The sequence below is a fragment of the Tauraco erythrolophus genome, chromosome 25 (assembly GCF_009769465.1).
Source record: "Tauraco erythrolophus isolate bTauEry1 chromosome 25, bTauEry1.pri, whole genome shotgun sequence".
Lineage (NCBI taxonomy): Eukaryota > Metazoa > Chordata > Aves > Musophagiformes > Musophagidae > Tauraco > Tauraco erythrolophus.
Window position 1 is genome coordinate 6,573,702 of NC_141489.1, and position 18,329 is coordinate 6,592,030.

At 56.6% G+C, this 18,329-nt stretch overlaps 1 pseudogene; it reads right to left on the reverse strand.

The window, feature by feature from the left end:
• LOC104377361 (axonemal central pair apparatus protein HYDIN-like) overlaps positions 1-18,329 on the reverse strand; it is a 177,465-nt pseudogene that overhangs the window by 4,278 nt on the left and 154,858 nt on the right.

Sequence of the window (18,329 nt, forward strand, 5' to 3'; positions counted from 1 at the left end):
ACCAGAGGAAGCTCCTTCCTCATTGGGAACCAGGGAGGTGGAACTGGCCATCCTTGTGCCACTTGCAATGGACATTTTTGGCCTTTCCTCTGTAACCCCTCTGAGCTCCAAGGTCTCTGGAGCAGGGGAACCCTTCAGGGACACCATCCTGGGGCATTCCCCATGGAAGGCTTACAGACCTCTTCTTCCTCTCACGCTGGACTTCTCGTACGTAGTCATTAAACCGAATTTTCTGTTCATCAGTGAGGGTGTCATACTCTTCCTCGTCCATCTCCCAGAAATGTTCTTTCTCCCTCCTGGCAGCTTCTTCCAGCTCCCGTTCTTCAGCACAGACCAGAAGAGAAATCATTAGCGACTGCGAGCAGAGCTTGCTGTTCCAGGTGACCCGCGAGGATTCACAACTCTGCCCCGACCCAGCCTGTCATCCTGCCAGGAGACACTGGGGACCCCGTATCCCTGCTCTAAAATTCAGATAACCCCCCAAACTCTTGGTAGCCAGCGAGTTCCCACGCCTTGCCTGGCTCATGTGCACCAGCCTCGTGGACAGCTGGCTGGTGGTTAGTCACTGAGCCGCTATAGCTTGCACTCGTGCCCCAGCTTTCATGCCTGAGACTAAGGTAAGCCTCAGAGCCTCAGCTCTGCTGTCTTTTACCTAACTGTGAGTGAGCGCTGGCTACACTGAGGCAGAAGGTGAAGGATTCATAAAATCATTTCTTACAAGCTCTGCTGGTCACCCAGATACACACGGATAGGGCTGAGGGCTTGAGAGAGAAGATTTGAGAGATCTGAAGAGTCTCACCTTCCTGCTCTTTCGCGGCTGTCTCTCTGGCTTTCCAAGAAGCATAATCCTGGCACAGGTTCACCAGATAGATATAAGGCCGGTTTCCGACAGCTTTGAGCAGGCAGAGGAGAGCAGATGCCATGTTGCACGCAAAGAGGGTCTCCAGGCCATCAAACACCACTCCCTGGTAGCAGTCGCTCAACTGCGAATAAAGTCGAAAAGGAAGAGAAAGTCAGCTGTGGCTCGTGCTGGGCTCTCAGCTGGTCAGTAAACCCAAACCTCAAAGGACACCGGCCACTGTTGTTCCAAATCCATCAGCTCAGACAAACTTTGATCTGTCCCTGCATTCTACCAGCTGCATCTGCAGCTTCACCCAAGGATCTTCAGCCTGGAGAGGAGAAGACTCTGGGGAGAACTTCTAACAGCCTTCCAGTACTTAAAGGGCCTTCAAGAAAGCTGGAGAGGGGCTTTTGACAGGGGTGCGTAGTGACAGGACACGGGGCAATGGCTTTAAATTGAAAGAGGGGAGATTTCAATTAGATCTAAGGAAGAAATCCTTCTGAGGGTGGTGAGACACTGGACCAGGTTGCCCAGAGAAGTTGTGGATGCCCCATCCCTGGAAGCATTCAAGGCCAGGTTAGATAGGGCTTTGAGCAACCTGGTGTAGTGGAAGGTGTCCCTGCCCATGGCAGGGGATGTTGGAACTAGATGATCTTTGAGGTCCCTTCCACCCCAAACCGTTCCATGATTCTATGATTCTATCCCTGCAGGTGGCCTGGGACTCCTCCAACAGCAGACACAGACCTCCTCCTCTCCGAATTGTACCTCACTGCCCATCTCTCCGCAGCAGGAAAGTATTGTTTGCCTCCCCGCTCCCATACCTGCAGCCTCTCAGAGAGGATGGCCACCAGCAGGTCCTCGGGCAGCACGCAGCTCATAAAGCCCTGCTCTTCCCCGGCGCTGCTGCTGATGCTCAGCCTCTGCTGCGCAGGAGCGCAGGGAAAGGGCGAGACGAGATGAGAACTGGATGAGTCCTGCAACGGTGAACGCCACAAGTAAAATTAAACTGTTCCCGAAACTCCCGAACAATTCCAACCGCTGGGCTTGGAGCTGGGGTTTCTCACTGGTGGCAGACTACAACAAAACTGCAGGCCAGCAGCTCCAGGGGACAACCCCGGAGGGCACATCCCGTGGCTAGCAGAGACCCAAGCTCGCAAGCCCCTCCAGTAGCACCCCACAGCTTTGCCCACCACCTGCAGCCCACGTTAGCTCGGACCGCACTTCGCCAACAAACCGGTAAGACCCAGTAAAAGAGTTTTTCTGCCAGATCCCAGAGATCTGTTCCCACCCCGAGCCATGTCCAGCCAGCTCTCTGCAATACATCCCTCCCCACCAGGCTCTGGGTGACACCGAGCCCCCGCCGTAAGCGGCCCCTTCTCTTCTCAAAGGCAACAGAAAGGTCCCAGGCATTAACCGGCGCAGATCGTGCTTCATCCGGGAGCCTACCAAATCCATCACACGCTGTTTCTGGGATTTGGACACATTCTTCCTCTTGTTCACTGCGGTTCTTGCCCGGCCTCGGGAACTGACTTTGCCCCTGGAGCCGGACTGGCTCACGCCCGAGTTCTTCTTGGTCCCGGCGTTGAACTGCAGGTTGAGGGACCCGTCTGCTTTTTGACCTGTGGAGGGGACAGACGGCTGAGCGGGGCTGGCGACGGGCACTGCGGGGAGCAAGCGGGCACCTCCCGCCCCAACGGGCACAGCCCCGCGCCCCGGCAGGGACACAGCACTCATCCCCCAGCCTGCCAGGCACTAGCCACAGCTCCCCTGTGGATCAAGCCAAGGATTTGTCCTCCAGGACCATCACTTCCATTCCTCGCACCCATCCCGCCTTCCCACACAGAGACTGTAACACGCAGCCCTGCCCCACCTGCATCGCCCGTCTCCGCTGGAGCTAAATCCTCCGTGCGGGACAACCCCACCCAGACCCTTCGTCCTTCCACCAGCACCCAACCCAGCCAGGTTCCAAGCTGAGCGATACAAAACTTCCCCCACCAGAGCCAAGGTCTGGCCTAACCCTGCACAGCTGCGGGCACCAACCGCCCAATAAAGTTTCCTAAAAGTCTCCGGTCTCACGTGGAAAAGAGCACAACGCGCACGAGCTGCGTGACCTGACGGCACGTTTAGGAAAATCCCCGGAGAAAAGAGCTCATCTGCAGCGTCTCTCTCATCCGAAACTCCCCCGGGAGGCTGTTCTTCCCTTCCTCTCATGTTTGTGCAGCCACGCTCAAAGCCAGGCGGCTGGTGCTTAACGAGCCACTTCAGAGGGCTTTTTCCTCCTTAAAGCGGGCAGCAGCTCTGCCCACGGGCCGTCAGGAGCAAAATGGATTCAGCTTTGAGGAAACAGGAAAAAAAAACTCCGAGAAAGACACAGGTGGGCTTCACTGCTCCTGGAAAAAGGAACGTGTGCCAAGAAGCCCAGGGGCAGTGAAAGCGTCCCTGTCTGAGCCCTTAAAACAGAGATTTCTATTTTTTTTGGTAACTAGAGGTGCTTTATGAAATGACTTTGCATTTCTACACCCCGTTCCCTAAGAGACCCAAGGGCTGTCCAGCTCCTCTGGCATAGGCAGAAGCGGATGGTCCCGGTGGGTTCCCGAAGCGCTGCTGTGCGCTCGGCGTGTCTCCTTACCCGCCTCCTCGCGGCACTGCTCCATGGCAGCCTCCAGGCACAGCCGGCGGGCGCGGAGCCCCGCCGAGCTGCGCCGCTCCGAGATGGCCTCTGTCACCACGGCGTCGATGGACAAGCAGGCAGCGCCGTAGCGTTTGGAGAGGGCGACCGCCGCCGCCGTCTTTCCTAGAGAGAGAGGAAGGCTGCGTGGTGACACCTGCACGTGAGGCGTTTGCAGGGACAGGTTCTGGGAAGTCCCCGAACAGGATTTCAAAGTTCCAAGGACAGTCGGAAAGCCAGTGCCCCTTTAGGGGAGACCACGAGCTTGAGCATGGTCAGAGAAACTGAGCTCTAGAGCCAGGTGGATCATCTCCACCCCATGGTCAGCTGTGGACTTTATCCCTTGTGGTGACCTCAGTCTCGTGTCAGGACATTGTTCCGAGCCTCGTCCCACCACCACTCAGCCCGTCCGCTGGCCTGTGCCGGTCAGCGCTGTCTCAGGCAACATCTGGGCATGGTTTGGGGGCCAGGATGGGCTGGGGACCGCTCCCACGAGGCAACAGGGACACTAGGCAATGTGGTCCCACAAAGGAACGGGGACATGGCCACCCTGTTTAGGGGAACGAGAGCCTAGCTGTACGGACACAAGATGAGCCACAGCACTTGCACCAGCTAGGTGAAGGCCTGGGACCATTTCACGTGCCGGCAGAGCTGTGGCTTACCTCGCTTCGCTTCAACTGGTCAACCAAGCACCACGGCCCACCAGGATACGTCTCTCCTGCTTCCCCCCTTCCCTGCAGCCAAGGGCTGCAGCTCATCTACCTGTCAGGGGTGCCCCATGGACGATGACGACGATCCCTCGGCGGTTTTGGGCTGCACGCCCTTCTGCAGAGATGTCAATGCCAAGGTGGCGGGCGATGGCCCTATAGACGGGGCTGTCCTCTAGTTCTCCTGTGGCCGTCTTGGTGCTGGCAGTGCTTTGCCGATGCCCTCCTGTACAGAACCAGGCAGAAAAGTCAGCCTCCTGCCTATCTGTGACCCTCATCATCCTCCCCATCCCCTCAGATCCTGGAAGAGGAGACTCTGCTGAAACCAACGTCACACCTGGGGTCTCCCCATGCCCTTCCTTTAGGCTTGTGGAGATCAGGCTCTGCCCTAGATGCTGGTGACGGTGCCCATTCAGAGGATAGTAAATGGGGTGGCAGAAAGAGGAAAGACCGGACATCTGGCAATTCCTAACGGGACTGGGCCAGACCTCCTTCCACCAACTGTCAACATGGTCCTCATGGGAGTTTGGTCTTGGCTCCTGCTGAGTTCAGGGGGGTGAAAGGCAGAACCGGGCATTTTACACAGTCCCAAGGGAGAGGCTCCCTGTGGGGATCCAGCGATTCTCCAAAAGCTGGATGCTTGAGGAATATTATACCAGGAGATGCAGCTGGGCTCTTGTGCTGGGTTTGTGTGAAGGGCTTCTGGTGGCAGGAGAGAGGATTTGCTCCCTGTGACTTCCCTGGTTTCAGAAGCAGGTCAGACCTGGCTCTGGCCACCAGGTCGGACCCCCATCCACCTCGCAGGTCGGACCCCCATCCACCTCAGGCTGGGGTTGGGCCATCAGCGCCTCTGTGAATTGCCCTATTTAAGTGGGGACGAAGGAGCTGGGAAAGGCGCTTCGGCGGGGCAGTGAGGAGAGAAGGGAGGAGGGAACGACTGAGCTCTGGGATGAGATGTGTGTGTGAACGATCCCAGCAGAGTGCCTTCCTCCTTGATCTGGCAGACACTGGACATCTGCAAAGTTTGCTCAGGAGGAAGGACATGGAGAGGGAAGGAGAAGGTGAACATGGCCAAGCAATCCGCTCTTCGCCGTTCGCCACTTTGCATGGCCGCGTGTAAAAGATGGAAAATTCCCCAAGGAGGGAGACTCCCAAGGCACTGAGAAGCCTGTCCAGGCTGTCTCTGCCCTCAGGGGAATTTTGAGCTTGTGCTTCTGCTGCTGGGAAGAAGCAAATACAAAATAGCCAGCGATATTAGATCTGGTCCTACTGGCTGGAGAAGAACTCATCAATCCTGCTTTTTGTGGTTGAGGGACACAAGGGGACATCCTGGTTATTTCACCCGCCCACGGCAGGCAGATATGAGCTTGCTTTGGCTGCACTCAGAGCTGGTAGAGGACACGTGTTAAAAGCCACAGACTTTCACCCGGGAATTCCTCCACCAAGCTGGGGAACAGGTGGCTGCTAAAAGCATGGGCTTTCCATGGAGAACGAGGTCATGGAGAGCTCAGGGTATGTGGGCTGGACTCCCTGCTGTGTCCACACTCAAGACAGTCAATGTCAAACCCTCACCGTTATCCTGGTCTGCTGGTTCCCCAGTCCTGGACTCTGCCTGTTCATCCTGAAGCTTCTTCTGGTCCTGGTAGTATTCCAACAACTCTGGGGGCAGCTTCTCACCCGCAGCACGTAGAGGCAGCAACAAGGTGTTCTGACCATTGTACTCCTTCAGTGTCCGCAGGACCTGTGCGCGTAGCGAAGAGAAACCATATACGGGATGTGTTTCTTGACCATCACATGAACAGACTCCCCAACCAACCTATCTTCTCCTTCGTTCCTTCCTCCCAACAACACGGCCTATCCAAGTCCCTCCACAGCCTGCCAGCAGAGCGGACTAACCTTGAGGTGCCACCAAGCTTTGCCCTGGGGACTGTCCCCATCTCCCGAGCACGAGGCTGGGAATGCTAGAGTGCTGCGAAGCTACTGGAACACGCACATGGGGACCAGACCTTCCCTCTCACCTGCTCCTCAGCAAGGTACTGCTGGTCGAACTCCAGCGAGTAAAACTCGATGGGGAACTCGCATGGGTTCTTCACCACCACTGTCCCCTCCGCCCCACAGCTGTAAGGCAGCGACGGTCCCAGATTGAGCACTGGTGGACTGAACTCCAGCTGTGGCTCCAGCCCAAGTCCCGAGACCTGCAGCTGGAGGTGCTGGTTGCTCTGGCGAATGTGAATCTTCAGCTCACTTTTGTACGACCTCTGAAAAGAGAGATGTGCAGAAAGCCCCTCCATGAAGTCCCAGGTCACAGGGCCTCAAATTCAACCCTCGCCCCAAGGTCACGGTGTTACCGGTGCCTCTAAGGTGAATGGAAATGGGTGTTTCCTTACAGCAGGGGCCTGAGCATCTGAACCTTGGCTCTGAGTAACGGCTGTGAGTCCTGGTGTGAAGTGTAACTGGATGTTTGGGCGCCAGACGGATCTAAAATGGTCTATCAGATGTTCTCACCCAGTCGTGAGGGAGCGCAGCGCTCATGAGAAAGGTCCTCGGGGCTGTGCTGCCCAGAGGCAGCCCTGGCACTGCTGCATCGGGCCAACAGCGGCCACGGGAAGAGGCAGAGGAGCTCTCACCAGCTAGAAATAAGGGTCGTCTGCTCTGCTCAGCGCTTGGCTCTGCTCACAGCCACACGCCAGGTGGTCACATTGCTGCTACTACGGGCCAGAGCCACCGGGACTGCCGGCAGCACAGCGCTGCAGGTGACTGTCCTGCCGTGCCCACGAAGGTGGCTGATGGCCACTTTATCTGCTGGTACCAGCAGCAGGATTAGCCCGGATTGGCCCTGCCAGGGTTAATCCCCATGAGCGTGCCGGCGGCTCTGCACCAGGGCGCTGCAGCCTGCAAACAGGCTCATGCAACGGGGAAGACGAGGAGAAACCGGCAGATTTCCCCCATGTACCAAGAAGGAGCCCCACAACCCTGCCCTGATGCTCTCCGTGCAAACTCCCCATGGGGATTTCAAAGCCTCTCGCAGAAGAGTGTGCTGCAGGGGAAACTGAGGCACAGTGGGGACGGGGCTTGCAGAAAGCTCCATGAGGAGGTGGACCTCATCTCCTCCTCCCTGCGATGGGCTCTCCACACCGCCTGGCCAGACCCCCTGAGGGTGACACCCGCCAATCTCACCTCTTCTGTGGGTGAAAACCTGACTCGGATGTTGCATCGCTGTCCTGGAGTGAGGGCTCCGGCCGAAGGCAGCACGTGAAAGACACAGGGCTTGGGCTTGGCCTTCAACTCCTGGAGCAGCTTCTGATGCACATGTGCTGGCAAACGTCTGTCCACCTGAGTGCAAAAAACAATTGGGTGAGGTCTCCTTGGTCTGCGAGAACAGACCCTCAGCTCCTGCAGTGCTCTGAGACACTGGCACGGCGCTGAGAGCACCCACACCCAAACCAGCTGCGGCCACCACTGGCCTAGAACTGGAGAGAGAGAACATGTAAGCAGGGCAGGCAGATGGGGAGGCACCATCCTCAGAAGAGGAGGAATGGGTGAAGGTGGCAAAGAAGTGAAGCATCAGCTAATGAACAAGTCCAAGTGACCCAGCCTTGCTCCACACCCTCAAAACCTTCCTCAAAAGAGCTGCAGCCCAAGTGCTGAAGCAGCCACAGGGCAGAAAAGGCAAGAGAAGCAAAGAACCCAACCGAGAGGTGACATGTTACACGTTGTCCGGGCTTTACCTTCTTAACAGGCTCATTCACAGTGATGAACCATTCACAGGGGACCTGGTGCTGATTGTGGAGCTGGATTGTTTCTTCTTGGCACTGCCCACACTGGACAGCGAAGAACTCCACTCTGTCCCTGGAAAGGCTGAGGGATGGCACAGCCACGTTGGCATGGAGGCGGACGCAGAAGGTAGGGCCTCTTGATACCTAGAGAAGGACAGAGCATCCAGCTGAGAACCCAGGTGACATCTGCTGCTGTCCCCAACCTGTCACCTGCCCCAAAAGGTGGTGCAGGCACAGCGAGGTGAGGGAGCACACGGTACCTGGATGGGCAGGAGTACATCCACCTCTCCCAGTGGCAGGTTGGCACTCTGCGGGTCGAAGCACACTTCCAACGCCTTGGTCTGGCAGCAGTGCAGGCGCTTCACACGGTCCAGCTCCGCGCTGAAACCTTGAACAGATGAAAGTAAAGCAGCTGAGACACACGATTGACATGAACATTAAGGCCATACGGGTGTCCTGGCTGGCAGCTCTGTGAAGGACCCCTTGGCATCTGTGGAGAAGCCTGCCACTCCTTCTCCCTTGGCGCGGCACAAGGAGAAAGGGTTTTCACGGCCAGAATCCAAGACCCACGTGGTAAAAAGGAAACATAACGGTTGAGGAGCTCCAGCAATTCCTTCATCAGGCATCCCAGGGAAGGATGCCCAGACCTCTCCAGAGGAGAATTTCCAACTAAGACTCCCCCATGCCATGGTGCTCCCTGGAAAACGACTTAGAGGAGACACCTGACCACCCTTCAGACACAGGGAGTCACCTTTGGATGGTACTGCAGCCTCACCTCAAGGCCTGTTTCAGAAGCCTGTTTCCATACAACAGAGGACCTCACAGGCTGTTTTCTCAACAAAGGCTCAACAGAAGTGCTCTGACATCATGAACTTCAAACAAAGCACTTCCAAACCGCAAAGGGTTCATCTGTTGGCAACACAAGCCCACAGAGCGCACAAGGAAACTCAGGTGATGCTCATGGTAGCCAAGAGCAGAAGATGCTGAGGTGACCAAGGTGATCAGCCCATCTAGCCCCTGCAATGAAGCGTTAGGCCAGTCTCAGGCAGGCCAGGTCTCTGAGCACTGCTGGAAGGAGAACTCAGGCTCTACAGCATCAGGCAGAGGGGCCCCAGGAGGAAAAAGCTTTACAAACGGGCTTTCGAAACACTCCTCGTGTCCAATGGCTTCAGCTAATGTGTCAGAGTCAGCTCCTTCAAGCCTGTGTGAAGTCTCTCCAGCACTGGTTACCTGTGCCATGCAGCACCCGTCCATCGGCGTGGAAGGACACAGGGAGCCGCCCAGTGTTGGTGATCTTCAGCATGCACGTTTGGATGTTACCAGGAACGACGTGGCCAAAGTCCAGGAGGTACTCAGGCAGCTCAGCTCTGGAAGGAGGAGTGAGGACAGTCCTTAAACCACTGCCTGGCGACGTTCCCAAGTGGATGGAAGATGCAAATAAAGTGGCTACTTCTGTATTCACTGCTGTAAAAACTCAGCTCAGGCCTGTGAAACCCAAGGCCTGACCACCTGGTAATAAGACTTCGGTAAGTCACAGGGAGCGTAGGTCCCAGGTTTTATCAGCTACCCATGAGACCTTCAAATAAAATTAGATTAAAATGGATACTGGTCACAGCTCCTCTGCTACAAAAAGCCACTGCAGGTAAGTCCGCTGGACCTCCGCTGGTCTCCATGCAACTGCTAAGCCAGGTGTACAGCCCAAGCCTGAAATTGCTTCAGGACCTTGTAAGAAGATTTGCCTGCACAGGAAATCTTCACCAACACCTACAAGATCCACAGGAAGGTCCTTTTCCAGAGCAATCCCACTCCAGAAAGAACATACATGTCCTGTTTTGCAGAGCATCTTCTTCCTGAACTGGAGCCTACCATGCCCGTGCCTCATCACGAAGGAGCAAAGGGAAGGACCACGTTACCTAGGTGAGCCCTGCAGTCCCACCAGCATCCAAGCCACCTGATCTAGGGTTTGTCAACCTGTGTGATCCCCTGCTCTTTTGCTTGGTGTGGTCTGTTAGTGGGAACAAAGACGCCAGCTTTGAGCGGCCTCTTTCAGAGCTGGTCAGCAGGGATGGTGTCCGTGCTGTCTGGAAGGGCTGGATGGTCTGCACCAAACCCCCTCAGCACCTGTGGGGAGCTGAGCACGTCCAAAGCTCGGGGTGGCACTGCGGAAGTGAGGACACTCGGCCGCTCACGGGGAGCGTGTCAAAGCCATCAGGACCAGACCCGTTCTGAAGTCCCCGGCTATTCCCAGCTCTGCAGACCCAAGGAGCTCTCAGGAGCAGGGCTGCACTGCTGAGTGTTACCCTTGGGGCACCTGAAGACAGGGGACAGGAGTCCCTACTAACTTGACAAGCTTCCGACAAGCGCGCTGGTCAAAAACAGCATCCTCTGAGGGACCCGAAGCAAGAACTTTCTGCTGCTCCAGGGCGTGTTCCTCTATCAGCAGCTCCTCCATCTGCATCTGCAGCCAAATGTCCAGCTGAGGAAAAGACAGACAGGGGCTGGTTAGCAAAGGTCCTTCCCAAGGCACAGGCTTGTCTCTGAAAGAGGATCCTGCCCTGCTCTTGTTGAGAGGGGTGACGGGGTCCTCCTGTCTCGCTGCTCAGTGTCTGTGACACCTCCTGCTCTCTTAGGCAGGACATTATCTCAAGGAAAATGAACTCCAGTGCCTTCGCCTGCCCAGTCTCTGTTATAAAAGCTGATCTGGCCAGACAGACAGACAAGCCAGGAACCTTCCAGAGCTCCAAATATTTGCCTGCCCTCCTGCAAAGGGCACCACGACACACCTGGTGCCTCTTGGAGATGAGCACTGACAGCACAGCCCCAGGGCGCAGTCAGGCTGCTGATACCCAGCTCTGTAGACCTGCCAGGGCCTGGACTGTGAGCAACAAACTCCCCAGCCATGACCTGCATCTCCATCACAAAGTACCATCAAGTCAATCACTTGAACATGGTCTTCAGGATCTCTCCCTTGGGAAGTCAGGAAGCTCATGGATCTACGGGAGGGAGAACTACCAGAGGTGGGCAGCCCCCTGGGCAATGCTGAGGTGATGCATGATCATGGCCAGATGTGGGCAGGGAGGTCCCAGGTGGCAGCAGGGCACCGGGACAAGTGACACAGGGGGACGGTGGCACGTGCCAAACGGGGCAGCAGCCATTCTCACCACGGTGTGCAGGTTGTCCGTGGGTGGCTCCAGGGCCGGAGGCTCCCCCAGAACAACGGTGTTGTCTCTCTGCTTATCTTTTTCCGTTATTTCTTTTGCCTTTTGCAGGACCTTCTCATACTTTTCATTTCCTGAAGGAAGAAAACATCCACAAATTGAAGCGTCAACCCCATTTAAGCTGAGAAGTCCCACTCCCCCGGGATGTTGACCTCTCCCAGAAACCAACTCCTCGAGCAATCTATGGAAAGTGGATGCTGCTGCTCTTCTCTGAATCCTGATGTTCACTCCCACCCACCTTCCTCCCCACATAGGAGCCTCTCATCCCCTGCAACGTGATGCAGATCCAACCCTGCCAAAATCCCTGCCAGCCTGCATTACGGCGTTCCCAAGCTTTTCTGTCCAGCCTTAGTCTTTCCCGGCCTCCGACAGATACTCTGGCAAGCTCTGCAGGATAGTTCCTGGGGCAAAGCCCTCATGGGATCACCTGCTAGAGACTCAGGAAGCAGCCAGAAGGTTGAGCGTTGGTCTGACAGCCCCGAAACCTCCAGGCTTGGTGGAGGTGGCTGTGAGCTTCCCTACGGGCAGATGACACAGCGAGGAAAAACCAGGGGACCTTCCTGGGGAGCAGAGGGGCAGTGCTCACTGCTCACCTGTGATGTTCCTGGGCAGGTTCAAGCAGATCCTGGGAAAGCTCCCCTCTCCCTTCAGAAGGATTTCTTCTGGTTCCAGGTGAGCCACTCGGATCTTGAAAGTCTTGCGGAAGACTCCAGGAACTCCCGGAAGGTAATAGACCTTCAGAACTTGCCCCTGGCCAGGTCCAATATAACCCTGCAGAGCGTGGGAGAAGAGAGATGATTCATGACCCCAACCAAACATCTCCTGCCTGCGTGGTTATACCGAGGGTGTGCGAACAGACTCGTGTTAACCTGCAAAAATACACGTTTGGAAATGCTGGAGCACAGACTAGGACAAGACCCAGGGCAGAAGGTGTTGCTGGGAAGGAAGCCCGGAGAGCAGGTGCCCCGTGGGGCTGTCCGAGCCCTGGGCTGGGCTCACGCCAGCCAGGCCAAGAGCAAATACAAGCAGCCAGGGCAGAGCTGCAGCTCTTCTCAGCTCGCCCTCCGCACGCTGGGCTGGCCCCCCGGCTCCCCGCTCCCCTCCCCGCTGCAGGGAGGAGCTGCTGAGCGGGACGGATCCTGCCCCCGGCTCCCCTGACCCTTACTCCAACTGAAAACACAGCTGCAGCGACAGCGAGCCCTGCCAAGCGTCACCGGCGCTGGCAGCCCTCGTCGGTGCCGTTACGGCAACAGCGGCGCGGGCCCAGGCAGAGCCGTGCCTGCGGAAGCTCGCGGGAAGAGGGCACCGGCGTGTCAGCCCTGGCAGGAGCCACGCGTGAAGAAAGGGGAAAGCCACTTGGCTGCCTCTTCCCATGGCAAAGAGGGACACAGGCAGGAACGCTGCTCCGGCTTGACGACATCCACGCAGGACTGAGAAGCCGGGACGGTGGGATGCTGCCGTCTCCTCTCCGCGCTGTCGCAGCCCCACTGCTCCCCGGGCCCCCTCCTGCCCCACGAAGCTGCTGCAGAGCAGCGAGGCCGGAGGAGCCGGCACGGGGGCTCTTACAATTTCTGGCAAAGGGGCTTCATGCCCGAGGCAGAGCGCATTTCAGCCTCACCTGGTTAGTGGTGGCAGGGGACGGGCAGGGTTTGTTACGGACAGGGACAAGGAGTAAATCCCGTCGGATCACACAGCCTGGGTAAGGTGACCCTCAGGAGAGCCCTGCGCCGTCGGGCTCTGGTGCCGGCACAACCAGCGCGCCCGGCAGCTGGGGAGCAGAGAGCTGCCGCAGCCCTCGTGCCACCCGCCGCCCCTGGCTGAACACCAGCAGAGCCAGCGCCGGCACAGACCACGAGAGAGTCTGGTAGGACCACGTTTGCTTGACCATCTCTGCCCCCAGCAGCAATTCCTCACAGCCCTGTCTCTCCTGGCTGCTTTTTGGGGTGGGTTTTTGGTGTTTTTTTTCCCCCCCTATAACCCTCTCCTGGGCATCCTGACCAAGTGCCAGGGTTAAGGAGGTGCCACCTCCGTACTCACCATGCTGGGCACAACCAGGGGCACGCTGGGCAGAGGGCTGCCTGCAGCGGCTGCGCTGGGGCTCAGCACCGCGTAGGTGAATCCCAGCTTCCCGCTGTTCCGCAGGGTGACCTCTGCTTCGGTGACTTCATGAAAGAGCTGAAGAGAGGACAGAGGAGGGGGGAGGTGAAGACACATGCTTGATGCCAGGAATCTCCTTCTGCTTTCGTTGGGATGAGGGCAAATGAACACGCCGGAGAGAGGAGCAGGGGCTGCAGAGGAGCTATGGGCACTCGGCTCTGCTGGGGATCCCACAGCTGCAGGGTACCTCTTAGCCCTCCATAGAATCATGGAATCATGGAATGGTTTGGGTTGGAAGGGACCTCAAAGATCACCTAGTTCCAACCCCCCTGCCATGGGCAGGGACACCCTCCACTACAGCAGGTTGCTCAAAGCCCCATCCAACCTGGCCTTGAACACTGCCAGGGATGGGGCAGCCACAGCTTCTCTGGGCAACCTCTTTCAGTGCCTCAGCACCCTCAGAGGGAAGAATTTCGTCCTTAGATCCCATCGAAATCTCCCCTCTGTCAGTTTAAAGCCATTGCCCCTTGTCCTGTCACTACACACCCCTGTCCAAAGCCCCTCTCCACCTTTCCTGTAGCCCCTTCAGGTACTGGAAGGTGCTGGAAGATCACCCCGGAGTCTTCTCTTCTCCATGCTAGGAACAGATATTTATGGCAGCACCCAAAAGGGCAACACCAGCCCCCTAAAGGTCAGTAATAAAGAACTCAAAGAGGACATACAAGCCCTCTGGGCTTTAAGGGGCATCTCACAGCCAGCTGAAACAAAGGAGGAGGCATCAAGACACTGCAGAAGAAAAGGCATCTGCGTACAAGTATCTGCAGAGCTTGCAGCGACAGCAAAAGGGAAGACGGACAGCCCAACACATGCAGGGCCAACAGCTGGAAACATCTATGGGGGTTTTAGCTGCAAAGTAGTAAAGCAGGGATTATTCTGGGACATTCTCTCCAGCTACAGTGGCTGGAAGCCCAAGTTAACTCCGTCCCTGGTTTATGTTGTTGACTAATTAAGAGCATTAAAAAAGAGCGTCTCCTTGGACCTCAGGCTTTAGGAGCAGATCAGAGGATGGATCTCTTGGGGCATGTCCCTCTAGAGATCACCACTGGGACCATTCCCTGAAGAGGACAAACTCCCAACGTTGTGGGGGATGGAGATGACCATCAAAGATCATCTTGGATATAGGACATATCACTCAAAGGTCGTGCTTCCAAGCCATACAGCTGACAAAACGGCTGGGAAGGGGAGATAGCTCCAAACCCAGGTGGGCAGCAACCCACTGGTGACGGTTTCAAGGACCTCTGCCAAGAGAAGCACACGGTACCTGCAGCCCGCAGTCGACCTCCGTGGTGTCGAGGAGGTAGCTGATGAGCGAAGCCTCCCCGCTCAGCATGACCTCGTAGGTTGGGCCTCCCTCCACCCTGCACAGCGCGATGCCGCGGGCGACGACGTTCGTGTGGCCGAAGAAGGTGAAGGCGACCCGCTGGCTCTCGCCTGGCTGCAGCACACCGTGGAGCGGCAGGATGTCGAAAACCTGGAGGCAGAGGAGGAGAGACCGAGACGTCAAGCGTCAAAGCCGATGCAGAAGAAGAGTCATGGCTTGGAGCCAAGGACAGAAACAGTTGGAGGGGCCTCTTCCTCAAACACAGGCAGAACCATCCTAATCTCCTCCTGCATCCATTACATGTTCCAGTAGAGGAACCATGGGAAAAACCTTCTCCCATATTCACTAATTAATGCATTAATTAATACACTACACTAAAGTCTTCTGGGAGGTCTCCTCGCAGCAAGAAATTCTCTCCTTTAAAACCACCTTTTACAACCTTGAGAAAAACCCAAGACTCGGAGGGGAGAGCCCTCGGAGCCGGGGGAAGGGCTCCAGCCCGGCTCATCCGATTCCCGACGCTTTTTGCTCTCTCCCTGGTTTGCACGCTGCTCTCTCTCCAGATGCTGCAGCAAAACCCACTCCAGACATTTCCATGTGATCAACAACAAGATGAATAATGGTCTCCTAAGTGCTGCACAGGTAACGTCCTTGGTCAGCCCTATGAGGTCCTGCGTGGCCTCAACGACAACCAGCTGGTTCAGCAGTGCTGTGCGACGTGCTCGGAGGGGTGTGAGGCCACTGCGAGCAGCACCGAGGGCCACCAGTGGGAGTGAGGGCTACGTAACTGCTTGCCACACTCCACCATCTCATCAAGCCAGGAGCAGCTGAGATGGGACCTGAGTGCAAATCAAGTAGGGCTATAGAATGACGGAATAGTTTGGGTTGGAGGAGACCATGCCCGGCTGCGTTATGTTTTCTGTGACAAAGACAGGAGCACAGCTGCAGGCGAGACGTACCAAACCCAGGAAAATAAGGACTCAGAAAGCGGTCAGCACAACCATCCTGTTTCAGATGGTGCTTAGGCTTTATCTCATCAGTGCTGGAGACCTGAGCATCAACACTGGGGCGTTCTTCTCCAACAGCACCTTCCTGAAGAAGGTAGCCGGGACGTTTTTCTGCCGTGCAGCAGTTGGGAGCTGGTGTTTAACCTCAGAGGTGCCATCTTTCAAAAGGAACCTCATTTCTGGGCTGCTGACCCCTATTTATACACGAGGGCTTTGTCATTGCTCGTGAAGTTCAAGAAAACCTGCTTCTTCACTAACGTGAGGAAGAGCTTTGTGCTGTGGCCTTGACTTCAGCAGAATCTGGAAGAATATCTACAGGACATCCTTAGACCTAATCAGGGGCCACATCTCCCCAGTGGATAAAGCACTGGAGAGGGAAGAGTTTTCTCACATGGCAATGCTCTTTTGTCGTCTCCACGTTTCCAAACCTAGCAAAGCTTTGCCAAGCGTGTATTCCCAAAGATGCCAACCTACATCTTTCCCAGGCCTATGGTCTCCCACCTCCCCAGGGAGGTCACATCAAGGATATTACCTTGATACAGTAACATAAGCAGAAAATGAAACCAGAAGTACCCTTTGAAGCAATTTTGGATCCTACTTAGCCAGGTCTGGGTCGTATTTCCCTGGCTGATTTGTGCATATGTGGCAACAAAATAGGAAATAAAGGTGATTTCATGCTCCTATCCGAAAATACTCAGCCACGAGGGAGGCAACGTGGGCAGCAGGCGTACAAGAAAACCTACCTTTGTCTCCAGGGAGTCCTCTGCATCCATTGGCTCTTGGCCAGGACCCTCTGCTGCTCCCAGGGCTTGGGCTGGAACACCGAACCTGGAAAATAACATAACTTCGGTCATGGACCTGGGGTGGGAAGGAGGGAAGCCTGCAGGATGTGGCGCCTGGGCAGGATGCGGCCCTTGGGCGGGCACTGGTGGTGTGAGCTCTGTGGTGGGTCTGATCCAGCAGCTCTGACACCAGGACAGAGCAGGTCAATGCTCAAGGCTGCCCAGGGATGACGTTCCTCGCTGCTGCTATGGCAGCGGTGCTGGCAGCTGGCAACTGGTTACAAGGAGAAATGGCAGAGGACAGAGGTGAGGGCCTTGTGGGGAGGTAAAAAGCACAGCAGCAAAGGGAAAAAGAGACAAAAACTGTGCAAAAAGGCAAGACTGAGATGCAAAGGGGCTGATCCAAAGAGCAACGAGCCGCTACAGACCCACCAGCACCATCCTGAAAGCACCCACTGCCGCAGACCGTGCCTTCCCCACCGCGAGGGCCAAGGTGAGACATTTTGCAGCTCCGCTGGATATTTATCCTGAACATTTCCCCGACCATCACCTGCAGCCATAGGTCAGCACCAGCCAAGTGGCGATGCTGGTGGCTTTCTCCAAGTGCCATCAGGCACGAGCCACGATGGAGCCCACAGCCTCTGTGCCCTGACCCCGACAGAGCCCGGCACCGCGCTGGGGCAGCCATGGAGCCATCGCGGGACATCCTCACGCACACAACACCACGGAGAGACACACTGAACACTTGACAGGCTGGAGAGGTGGGCCTGTGTGAACATCATGGGGTTCAACCACACCAAGTGCAAGGTCCTGCACCTGGGTCGGGGCAATCCCAAGCACAGGTACAGGCTGGGAGGAGAATGGATCGAGAGCAGCCCTGAGGAGAAGGACTTGGGGGCGTTGGCTGAGGAGAAGCTCAACATGAGCCGACAACGTGCACTGGCGGAATCCCAAACACAGCTGAAGAGCTGGGTACTGCCCTTAGAGAAAGGAGGACAAACCAATCCTTGTGGAAGAAACCTTTAAGGTAAGAAAGATGATGAAACATTTGAATTTGGCTCCATATCTGCTCTCTCACACTGGGTGATTCCAGAGATCCATTCCAACACTGCAGAAGACATCTTGGTGCAAAGGCTTAACTCAGCTTTGAGCTACCAAAGGTCCAAAGGGTGAGGAAAGACTGTTCTCAGTCTGTCTCTAACCATGCAGGCCAAGACCAGGAGTAACCACAAGAGATTTATGGCTCGGCAGTGTCAGAGAAAGGGCATGAGTTGGTGTCATGGTTTGATGTGGAAGGGGGGGGGTGGTTCTGGTGGCAGGAGAGGGGTTTTGCTCCCTGCGACCTCCCCGGTTTTGGAACCGGGTTAGGCTTAGTTCTGGCCACCGGATCAGACTGCCATCCCCCTCGGGGTTGAGCCAATAGGGCGCCACTGCGAATTGCCCGATTTAAGTCAGGACAAAGGGACCGGAAAAGGTGCTTTGCCCAGGATCGAGCAGAGAAGGGAGGAGGGCACTGCCCCCGCTCCCTGGCTCCCGGCCGGGCAGCTGCCTGCGTCGGGCCGGCGCCGCCCACGGAGGATGGTGGCGGCGGAGCCAGCTGGGGAACTCGGGGGCACCCCACTCCCGGGGTGCCCACTGGGCTGAGTTCACCTGGAGAGGACTGAGATCTGAGAGAAACAGCTGCATCGACAGCAGGTCAGTGAGGATGGAGCGGGAGGAGGTGCCGGAGCCGAGTTTCCCCTGCGGCTGGTGGTGAGATGGCAGGCGGCCCCCCTGCAACCAGGACGGCCTCGGTGGAGCAGAGACCCACTCGCAGCCCGTGGGGAGAAGATGCCTGAGCCCGAGGATGGTC